This window comes from Benincasa hispida, chromosome 11, assembly GCF_009727055.1.
Source record: "Benincasa hispida cultivar B227 chromosome 11, ASM972705v1, whole genome shotgun sequence".
NCBI lineage: Eukaryota > Viridiplantae > Streptophyta > Magnoliopsida > Cucurbitales > Cucurbitaceae > Benincasa > Benincasa hispida.
The window spans coordinates 76,028,005-76,038,271 of record NC_052359.1 but is presented as its reverse complement, the minus strand read 5'-3'; the positions used below and the strand labels follow the sequence as shown (position 1 = coordinate 76,038,271).

At 42.5% G+C, this 10,267-nt stretch overlaps 1 non-coding gene across 1 annotated transcript; it reads right to left on the bottom strand.

Moving 5' to 3' along the window:
• Positions 1–4,254: 4,254 nt before the first annotated feature.
• Positions 4,255–4,358, bottom strand: LOC120092298. Its single transcript, XR_005486005.1, has one exon. It is a non-coding gene; the product is annotated as a small nucleolar RNA R71 (small nucleolar RNA).
• Positions 4,359–10,267: the final 5,909 nt, after the last annotated feature.

Here is a 10,267-nt window from a genome sequence, read left to right as displayed (position 1 = left end):
TTCAATGCAAAATTCCATTTCGAAACGCTATAACCAACTAAATCATTGGTAAAGAGCAGCTTTAGCTTAAGTTATTCGAGAGAATAAGTAAGCACAATCAAGTTAGAAATGCTTGGTACATCTAGAGATAGACGCACTGTGTTTTATTGCATTCTATGATTGACGCATACATCCTAGAGATAGGTTTTGTATGATATTCGCATTGAGAAGTGTCGAATAGAGTCTAATGCATAACGGAGATAAAACAAGTCATCTCATTCGCATCATATTCTTTTTTGTGTACATCTAACTTACATCGACGCATATCACTTGCATTAAACTCACATTTCACACGACCCATCATTCTCTATTCGAGCCTCTTGTATCTTCTTGAACACACACACAGTAGCTTAGTGTAAATAACTCTTTTCTACATACACTTAGGATACTTCTACCATAATTACAACGCAAGGTCTACGTTAGCTTTAATCTGAATCACTGAGTTCGATCCTGGATTTACCAGAAACCTGAGTTAGATTTATACTTGGATCTGAGTTAGGAAAACTTGAGTGTCTATAAGAAGTGTCATACGTCCTGTTGCAACATCACTAATGCATCAACGTGTCACTAACGCATCATAAACGCATCAACACATCATTCATATCTACACTTATTTTTCCAATTACTTATACAATACACCCTAAGCTCGAATCACGAAATCACAGAATAAGTTTTTTGGCACCGTTGCCGGGGATATCAACAAACAATAACCAGAAATTTTGCTTGTATCTTTTGTAAGAAACTACAACTGAGGGAGTATTACGAGCTAAACCGAAGCTTGTAAACGTTTATGAGCAGGGAAAGCACTCTTGAACTTGTATACAACCCGAAGTTGAAAGGAACCTTCCGACGAAGAAATCAATCTAATCGTTGCCGCAAGTTAAGGCAATAACTACAAACAACAAACCAGGCAACAACAAATGGTGGACGGACAAGCGAATTATAACTTAGTTCAACAGCTAGCCTACACTGCGCAAAATCCTATCATAATGGCAAACAGTAAGTACACGTCCCATGCGGAAGTATGTGTCTCCCTGGGTTGTATGATTTCTCACCATGGATCATATATCCAACCGCCAGATGGGACAGATTTGAGATGAAATTTGTGATGTTACAAATGCTCCAAATAGTTGGACAATTTATGGGTGCTCGGGGAGAAGACCCTCACGCCCACTTGAAATGTTTCTTGGAGACATGCAACTTGTTTGTGATTGCTGGAATCACTTTAGAACCTATCAGGCTATCTTTATTCCCATATCTCTACGTAACGACGCAAAGCAATGGTAAGTTCTTTGGAGCCTGGAGAGATCACGACCTGGGAAAAGTTGGTGGAGAAATTCATGTAGAAATACTTCCCACCCACCACAAACGTAAGAAGGCAGAGAGAGATCATGAACTTCGAGTAGGAAGAAACTGAAACCTTGAGTGTCGCATGGAGTGTTTTTAAAGGATTAGTCAAGAATTGCCCCAATCATGGATTAACGTTAACCATACCAGATGGAGACTTTCTATAGAGGATTAAACAGAGCGTCTCAAATGGCAGCTGACATAGCTGCAGCTAGCGGTATCATGGACAAATCTTATAACGAATCTAAGGAAATACTGGATCGCATAGCCAAGATAATATGGAATGAGTGGATGCACTTATTCCCTCTCCAACTGAGGCTTGCGTCGAAGCATCCCTGCGTTCACATCGACACATATTCCAGGGATGCTTCTCTACCTTTTATTTCTTTTGCATTATGTATTTTATGACTGCGTTTGTGTTTACTCTGATTGTTTGCTTGTCTTTGCGTTATGTTTTAAGTTGATTGATGATTGTTATTACTTTCTTATTTAAGAGAATTATTTAATTTTTTTAAAAAATTGTGACAATCGGAAGAAGCTTAGGATGGGAATAAAACTGATGTGTTGGACTTAAGCCAACGCATGACCCAAATCGAAAGGATGCATCTCGAAAACAAAGTACTCGATTTCCTAGAACCTAGGAAGGTCCTTTCATTTGCATAATAAATGAGAATGTTAGGCGCCCCTGACATCACCATATCCTCTCCCACAGAGCTATAAACACAAACCTTCGAAATCTCTTTTCTCTTCCATCTCCTTCAATCTGACTTCGGAAAAATCAGTTCACGACTTCACGCTCGATCAAGTCCGTTACTCCAGCCAGCCTTCAGCCACAATGTCTTCAGCATCCATAGCCAAAATAGTCACTGAGCTACAGAGGCATATCGCTGGTAAGTTCCTTTTCATCTTCTTCTACTTCAATGTTGCCCCTCCAAACCTCGTCGAACCTCAAAAACCACCTTTCTGACCACTTCGCACGACGGGCATTCCACCACATCCCAGCGACCATTCTGGTCGAAGCCCAAACGAAACCACACACAATTCAAAATCTTCAAACCCCACCAAACCCAAATCGCCGCAAACCTAAACCCAAATCACCCAAGGCGGCAACGCCCTTCTTCCTCCTGATACGACAGCCATACACCACCACCGTTTATTCCAAATATTACGCCGGTGGGTGCGACGCATGACCCTGATCCCGCTCATCTCCACACCGACCATTGTCCAGTGTCCACTCCTCCATTATCCATCCAACCTTTAGTCACCATTTACCTCATCGAAGCAAAAAGACCTAGCCAACCCTCCAACCGCGTTCACCCATTATCATTTCATCCCTCGGGTCGCCGCATATCCCATTCGGCACCCCACCAATCACTCCCCCCAGGCCCAGCTCTGATAGTCCTGCGTCAAGAAAAAAATAGTGCGAAACTTGCGGAATTGGCTTGAAGAGACTAGCAAGAAGTTTTTGGGCAATTTTGGCAAGTTTGAATCGGGCCAAGTAGAAGAGGAACAAGTGATGCATCCTGACCCAACTGACGTATCACTTGAAATTGATGAAGCGGAGCATTTTGCGATGATGCTTAAAGCAGAGTTGGAAGAAGAAGAAGAGGGAGAAAGGGAAACGGCTCGGATGTGTCGCAACCTCGCCAATCTGACGCGGATGAAGAGCCAGCAAAAGAAAGAGAGTGATGAGAAAAAGGAAATTAATTTGTGAGGATGAAAGAAAGCAGTTCGCATCTGGTCCTGAGGGTGTAACGTGAGAGCTGCTCAAGGTCTATAGTGTTAGAAAAGGATTTGGAGCAATACCAGTCCGAACGACAGGGGCGAAGGAAGTTAGCCCTCTAAGAAAAGTTGGAAAATGATATAAGTGAGCTAGCGCGAGAAACCAAAGCACACGAGGCGGGCAAATGCAAGGTAATTAACGCGTTACCTAAAAAACCAAGGGAATGACATCCTTGCGAGAAGGGCTTCTTCCCCGAACGCAACCCATTGCGCCATATAATAACCGAAACTGTGGACACAATGGGCTGGGGTCAACTATGCGTTGGGCATACGAAGTTGGCCCAACCTTGTCCGCCAATTTTGTAGCAGTGAGTTTGATATGGAGAGAAATACGACGTTCGTTGATGGTGTTTTCGTGCGCTTCTCAGCTGACAAAATAAATGAAGTGTTCAATATTGAAGGTAACCCAACGTAGACGGAAATCGCATCTTGGAACAATCCGACTCCAAGCAAAGTAGAAGATGCGTTAAGAGTAGTGGACAACAACCTTGAAGCAAATGACAAACTTCAAGAAGTAGAGTAAGAATCTTAGCTTCCAGAAATCTGAAACCAAACGCAAACTTATGGTATTATTTGATTAAGAAAAGCATCATGCCTACAACAATGATGAAACATTATCAAGAGAAGCGTCCTGCCACTTTCTGCATCATGCAGCGCATTCCTCTAGACGTAGGGAGGATAATGAGGGACCAAATCAAAGCCATTAAAGCTAAACCACGAAGACAACTCTATTTCACTTGGCTGATCTGTGCGTTGTGTGAACGCGGGGGCATCCCTCTAGGGGATGATTATGAGGAAATCGATGATTTAAGCGTTTTCAAAGAACGTGTCCTGACTACTATTCATGGACAATTTGGGGTGCTCAAGGAGAAGACCCTCACGGCCACATGAAACGTTTCCTGGAGACGTGCAACTCGTTTGTGATTCCTGGAATCACTCCAGAAGCTATCAGGCTATCTTTATTCCCATATTATCTGTGTGACGACACTAAGTAATGGGTAAGTTCTTTGAGCCTAGAGAGATCACGACCTGGAAAAGTTGGTAGAGAAATTCATGCAGAAGTACTTCCCCCCCCACAAATGCAAGAGGCGGAGAGAGATCATGAACTTCGAGCAGGAAGAAGCTGAAACCTTGAGTGCCGCATGGGAGCATTTTAAAGGATTAGTCAAGAATTGCCCCAATCATGGATTACTGTTAACCATCCAGATGGAGACTTTCTATGGCAGATTAAACAGACCGTCTCAAATGGAGCCGACGCAGCTGCAGCTGGCGGTAATCGTATCATGGACAAATCTTATAATGAAGTTAAGAAAATATTAAACCGCATAGCCAAGCATAATATGGAATTGGTGGATGACTCTTACGACACAAGAGCAAAAAGGAAAAGGCGACCTCAGAATGTGAATTCTATTGACTCTAACGCAATAGCCACGCTCTCTGCATAAGTGGCTACTATGACAAACCTTTTGTAGAATATGTCACCGAGGAACGCATCAAACCCGCAAAAGGTAAATAAGGTAGAAACATTCGTACAACCCATGGTTAGCTGTGGGGCTGTGGAGATCCCCATTCCTACTCTGATTGCCCACAAAATCCGCAATCGGTATGCTTTATAAAAAAAATAACTCATTCTTAAACACCTATAATCCCGGATGGAGGAACCATCCAAATTTCTCTTGGGCAGGTAATCAATAGAGGCCACACCACCCAGAGGTAAACTAGCAGCAAAGGCAAGGACCGCCGCCTGGATTCCAGCCAACGCAGCAGCCGCACCAACAATCCTTTAATAGAGAAGGTCATGCTTCGAGTTCAGCATCTTTGCTTGAAAACTTCTTAAAGGAGTTTATCACCCAGAACGACGCATTGCTAAAAAGTCAGGCGTCTTCCATAAAAAATCTGCAGATACAGGTGGTGCAGATTGCGAGTGAGTTGAAGAATCGGCAGCCAGAAGTCTTGTCTAGCAACACGGAAAGATTGAAGATTCTGGTAAAAGTTGAAGATCACATACCCTGAAGGAAAGATTGAAGATTCTGGTAAAAGTTGACAACTTCATATTCTCAGTGGATTTCATCATCCTAGACTATGAAGCAGATAGGGATGTACTAATCATTCTTGGACGACCCTTTCTAGCCACTGGGAAAGTATTAATAGACGTGCACGAGGGAAAATTGATCATGCGTGTAGACAATCAGGAAGTGAAGTTTAATGTGTTAAACACATTAAAGTTCCTAGATAATGAAGAATGTCAACTGAACAAAATAGAGTTGCCTGAAGTGGAAGTGACCCAAGTTTGTGAGGTCCTCGCGTTGGAAAAAAACATGAAGAAACTCGAGCTGCCAATTCTGAGTAAGCGGCAGATGAAACCAACGCATCCATTATTAGAAGAACCACCAGAACTAGAGCTGAAACTATTACCTAATCACCTTAAATATGCTTTCCTTGGAACAAACAAAATCTTACCTGTAATTATTTATGCAAATCTTTCCAAGCCTAATGAACATTCTCTTTTGCAGATGTTGCAAAAGCACATGCGTGCAATAAAATGGATGCTGGCTGACATTCGTGGCATCAACCTATCTTACTGCATGCATAAAATTAGGCTAGAAGAAGGGAAGACTGGATAGATTGAGCCTCAACGAAGGCTAAATCCCATAATGAAAGAAGTAGTCAAGAAAGAAATCTTAAAGTGGTTGGACGCAGAAGTAATCTACCCTATATTCGATAGCAGCTGGGTAAGCCCAGTTCAATGCGTCCCCAAGAGAGGAGGAACAACAGTGATAGTTAATAGTAATAATGAGCATGGACTATAGGAAACTCAACGTGACAACCAAGAAGGACCACTTCTCTCTTCCCTTCACTGACCAAATGCTTGACAGACATGCTGGAAATGAATTTTATTGTTTCTTGATGGATACTGTGGCTATAACCAGATTTTAATTGACCCAGAAGATCAGGAAAATATGACATTCACTTGCCCCTTTGGAATGTTCGCGTTCAAACGCATGCCCTTTGGACTATGCAACGCACCTGGAACATTCCAAAGGTGCATGATGGTAATTTTCTCTGATTTCTTGGAAAAGACCGTTGAAGTTTTCATGGACGGTTTTTTAGTCTTTGGAGACTCATTTCAATCATGCTTAGATAACTTGGAGGCCATCCTCGCGTGATGCAACGAAACAAATCTTGTGTTGAATTAGGAAAAATGTCAATTTATGGTGACTGAAGGCATTGTTTTGGGCCACAAGGTATCTAAAGCCGGGTTGAAAGTTGATGAGGCCAAGGTAGATTTCATAACTAAACTTCCTCCACCATCAAATGTAAAAGCTCTACGAAGTTTTCTAGGACACGTTGGCTTCTACTGAAGGTTCGTAAAAGGATTTTCTCAAATTGCACGACCTCTCAGTGCATTATTAGAAGCGAACCGGCCCTACAAATTCAATGATGACTGCTGCGACACATTTGAAATACTGAAGTAAGCGTTGACTATAGCTCTGATACTAATAGCACCGGATTGGACGCAACATTTCATTTTAATATGCGATGTAAGTGATGTTGCAGTAGGCACCATGTTGGGGCAGAAAAAAAGGAATTTGATACACCCTATCTCTTATGCGTCCAAGACACTGAACGATTCTCGGGAACACTACACAACCACGGAGAAAGAAATATTGGCTGTAATGTTTCTCATCGAAAATTCAGATCTTATTTAGTTGGTGCATCAACAACCATCTATATAGACGCGAAACCATCAACAACCATCAACCATTAAGTTCCTGATGAGTAAGAAGAACGCGAAACCAAGATTAATTAGATGGGTGCTACTATTGCAGGAATTTGACATCGATATTCAGGACAGAAAGGGAACTGAGAATCAGGTGGCCAACCACCTGTCCAGATTAGAGAATCGGGAAATAAAAGACCAAGAAAATGAAATCAAAGATGCATTTCCTGATGAAAGCTTATTCAAAGTTGAAGGCAGGGAACCTTAGTACGCAGACATAGTTAATTACTTAACTATCAAGAAATATCCCGAACACTTCAACTCTCAGCAAAAGAAACGGTTGGTACACGACAGTAAATTTTATTTTTGGGATGAACCATTTTCTACAAACAAGGTCCCGATTCCGTCATGCATCGATGCGTTCCGGAGGGAGAGACACAACTCATCCTGGCTAAATGTCATAACTCTCCTTACGGAGGGCATTTCGAAGGGTAAAGAACCGTTGCGAATGTTCTTCAAAGTGGATACTTCTGGCCTACCCTATTCAAAGACGTAAGGGAGTATGCTCGCAAGTGCGACCCTTGCCAACGCACTGAAAATATCTCATTAAGAGACGCAATTCAACTGAACAATATTCTTGAATTCAAATTATTTGACGTCTGGGGCATCGATTTAATGGGACCTTTCCCCCTGTCCTGCGGTCAATAATATATCCTACTTGCAGTAGATTACGTATCAAAATGGGTGGAAGCATAGCTTTTGCCAGAAATGATGCATCGATTGTTTCTAAGTTTCTTACCAGGAACATTTTCACACGCTTTGGAACACCAAGAGTCCTAGTAAGTGATGAAGGTGCGCATTTAATTAATTGCATCATTTCAAAATTGCTTGCCAAATATAATGTCAGACACAAGTTCGCTACCGCATACCACCCGCAAACCAACGGTTAAGCTGAGGTATCGAATCGGGAAATAAAATCAATACTGGAAAAAGTTGTCAATGCATCGGGAAAGACTGGGANCAATGCATCGGGAAAGACTGGGAACAGAGGCTGGATGAAGCACTCTGGGCCTACAGGACTGCCTACAAGACTCCCATAGGTATGTCTCCATACTTCTTAGTATTCGAAAAAGCTTGTCACTTACCCCTGGAGTTGGAGCATAAAGCTTTCTAGGCAGTAAAGAAGTTGAATTTAAACTTGGACACCGGGTGATCAACGCAAACTTTAGCTCAATGAGCTTAAGGAAAGGCGGTTAAACACATACGAGAACAACAAGCTCTACAAAGAGAAGACCAAACGTTGGCATGACCAACGAATTAGTAAGAAAGAGTTTATTATTGGCCAAAAAGTTTTATTATTCAATTCACGATTACGTTTATTCCCAAGAAAATTCATGTCAAGGTGGTAAGGACCATTCATTATCAAAACAATCTTTCCCCACGGAGCAGTAGAGTTGACGCGGGAGGATGGCACAAATACGTTCAAGGTAAATTGGTAAAGAGTGAAGCCTTACTTTGAAGAAACGACAAAAATCATCCCTCATATTACACGAAGCCAACTGAGGCTTGCGTCGAAGCATCCCTGCATTCACATCGACACATATTCTAGGGACGTTGCTTCTACCTTCATTTCTTTTGCATTATGAATTTTATGATTGTGTTTGTGTTTACTCTGATTGTTTGTTTGTCTTTGAATTATATTTTAAGTTGATTGATGATTGTTATTGCTTTCTTAGTTAAGAGATTTATTTAATTTAAATTTTAAAAAATTTGTGTACAACCGGAAGAAGATTAGGATGGGAATAAAACTAACGCGTTGGACTTAAGCCAATGCATGGCCCAAATTGAAAGGACGCATCTCGAAAACACAAAGCACTCGATTGCATAGAAACCCTAGGCACATCCTTTCGTCTGTTCAATAAATGAAGATGTAAGGCACCGCCTGACGTCACCACGCCTCTCCCATAAACCTATAAAACGCAAACTTTTGATATTCTTTCTTCTTCTACCTCTTTCAATCTGACTTCAAAAAAAAATCTAGCTCCCGAAACCTTACCGTCCTTCAATCAAGTCCGTTACGCCGGTCAACCTTCAGACACAATCTCTTTAGCATCCAATAACCAAAACCAATCAATGAGCTACGGAGGCATGTCACCGGTAAGTTCCTTCTCATTTTCTTCTGCTTCAATGTCGCCCCCTCCAAACCCTCGCCGAACCTTAAAAACCCCCTTTCCGACCAAGCCTTCGCATGGCGGGCTTTCTTCTATATCCCAACAACCATCTCGATCGAAACCCATCGAAACCACCATAAATCATAATCCTCTAAAACCCACAAAAAACCCAAAACCGCCACAAACCCTAAACCCAAAACTCCCACCAAACCAAGGCGGCAATGCCCTTTTTCCTTTGCAGCTGTCGAGAAACACTACACAAAGGCCGCCCCACCACCGTTTATTCTAAATATTACACCGGTAGGTGCGACGTTTGACCCTATTCCATACTGCACCATCGCTCATAATGTATCCACTTCCCCCATTATCCATCCAACCCTTACCTATCATTTACCCCATTGAAGCAGAATGAGCTAGCCAACCCCTTCAGCTGCGTTCACCCATTACCATTTCATCTCCCGGGTCACTATATAGCCCATCCGGCACCCCACCAATCACTCCCCCTAGGCCCAGCTCTGATAGTCCTGCGTCAGAGTGAAATAGCACGGAACTTGCGGAATTGGATTGAAGAGATGGGCAAGAAGTTTTCGGAGCGATTTTGGCAAGTTTGAATTAGGGCCAAAAAGAAGAGGAACAAGTGATGCATCTTGACCCAACTGACGCATCACTTGAAATTGATGAAGTAGGGCGTTATGCGATGATGCTTGAAGTAGAGTTGGAAGAAGAAGAAGAGGGAGAAAGGAAAATTGTCCCGAACGCGTTGCAACCTCGCCAATCTGACGTAGATGAAGGGCCAGCGAAAGAAAAGAAATCGATGAGAAAAAGGAAATTAATTTTGGAGGATGAAGAAGAGCAGTTCGCATCTGGTCCTGAGGTTGTAACGCATAAGAGCTGCTCAAGGTCTATAGTGTTGGAAAAGGAATTGGAGCAATACCAGCCCGCACGACAAGAGCGAAGGAAATCAGCCCTCCAAAAAGAGTTGGAAAATGAATTAAGGGAGCTAGCGTGAGAAGCCAAAGCACACGAGGCCGGCAAACGCAAGGTAACTAACACGTTGCCTAAAAAGACGAAAGAGAGGAAGCACTAGTTGAGTGATATCCTTGCCGAGAAGGGTTTCTTCCCCGAATGCAACCCATTGCCGCCATATATTACCGAAACTATGGACGCAATGGGCTGGACGGTGAATCCACCTCTGTAAGGGAGGACA